The following is a 1,395-nucleotide window of genomic DNA, read 5'->3' as shown; positions in this document are numbered from 1 at the left end:
AGTGGCATCTGTCTGTCTTGGGAGATGATGGACGACTGAGCATTTACGGGTGAGGTCAAGTTGTTGGATGATTGCAGCACCTGCTGTGGCTATAGAGACTGATGTAGGAGAGACATTTTTTGTTGCAGCTGGGCCAGATGAGGGCATCCAGTTGTGCTGCTGCAGAGGCACCAGGGCATTTCTTCTCTCTGCACTCCTCCCAGCAGTCATTTCTCCTTTGGTTGCTGCTATAGTAGTCTGCAGTTAGTCTGTGAGTCATCAGTTTGTTGGTGTTACTTGTCCAGTGTTACATCTTGAATTTCTGGAGTTTATTTGGAGCAATGGAGATTCTTTGTACTTATATGTATCTGTATATATTTGTATCTACAAAAGCCTACAAGTGTATATATCTACGTCTGGAACTGTTTTGCATAGACAGGCGGAGTCCCCCAGATCCCGAGCGGCCCCCCCGTCATGTGGAATAACGACTCATGACAACGTGCTATGGGATTAAATTGGCCACAACTGTAGGGTTCCCTCCTTGTGAGGGAACTCTGGGAATTGTAGCTCTAGTTAAGGGTTAGCATTAGAGTTAGGGTTAGCGTCAGGGGTAGGGTTAGGCTTCCCTTCTTGCCAGGGAGCTCTGGGAATTGTAGTTCTAGTTAAGGGTTAAGGTTTAAGGGTTAGCATTAGAGTTAGGGTTAGTGTTAGCCTCAGGAGTAGGGTTAGGTTAGGAGTAGGCTTCCCTTCTTGGCAGGGAACTCTGGGAGGGGAGCAGGGGGGCTCCTAACAGCTCTCTGCAGCCTTTTCAAACTATAGCTCCCAGATTCTTTGGGGGAAGAAGCCATGAGTGTTTAAAGCAGCTTCATAGCTCTTTAAATGGTGTGGATGTGGCCCTGGCCTCCCTCACCCCTCTGCCTCTTATTATGGAGGAATCAAAAGGATTTCCCCACTCAAATCTCTCGGAAACAGGAAAGAGGAAGAAGAAAGACTTTTTATCTGATGCCATTTTGAAATGTCTTAACTTGGAATGCCAATAAAGGTATGTGGATTGTATTATATTTTATTGTTCTGTATTGTATTATGATTAATATGGGAAGTGGAATTAAACCTATTAAGCAATAGGTTGTCCAATAGGTTGTCAGAATACTCGAAATGGGGGGGGAGCTCAGCTGCACACCCACCTCCCTTCATTTTTTTGGGGGGGGTCTCTCCCCTCCCCCCCGCCCAGCATCTTCCCTGCCTGCTGTCTCCTCCTCCATCATCCCACTGGCATTGCATCCTCCCCCAGCCCCCCCCCCCAAAGCTTGCTGCGCCCCAAGGCATGTACTCACCTGAACCCTTGCATGGAGAGGGGCAGGGCCCAATGGGAAGGGGTGGGTGACCGGGGTGCTTAAACCACACCTCTTTCCCAGT

The 1,395-nt window shown here is 48.5% G+C and overlaps 1 long non-coding RNA gene across 1 annotated transcript; it reads left to right on the top strand.

Annotated features, from left to right (window-relative positions):
- Positions 1-512: 512 nt before the first annotated feature.
- On the top strand, positions 513-1,035 carry LOC308578962. Its single transcript, XR_014004231.1, has 2 exons — positions 513-594; positions 709-1,035. It is a non-coding gene; the product is annotated as an uncharacterized lncRNA (long non-coding RNA).
- The last annotated feature ends 360 nt before the right edge of the window (positions 1,036-1,395 follow it).

The sequence above is a fragment of the Podarcis bocagei genome, assembly GCF_964188305.1.
Source record: "Podarcis bocagei genome assembly, chromosome: Z".
Lineage (NCBI taxonomy): Eukaryota > Metazoa > Chordata > Lepidosauria > Squamata > Lacertidae > Podarcis > Podarcis bocagei.
This window is presented reverse-complemented; position numbering and strand designations above follow the sequence as displayed.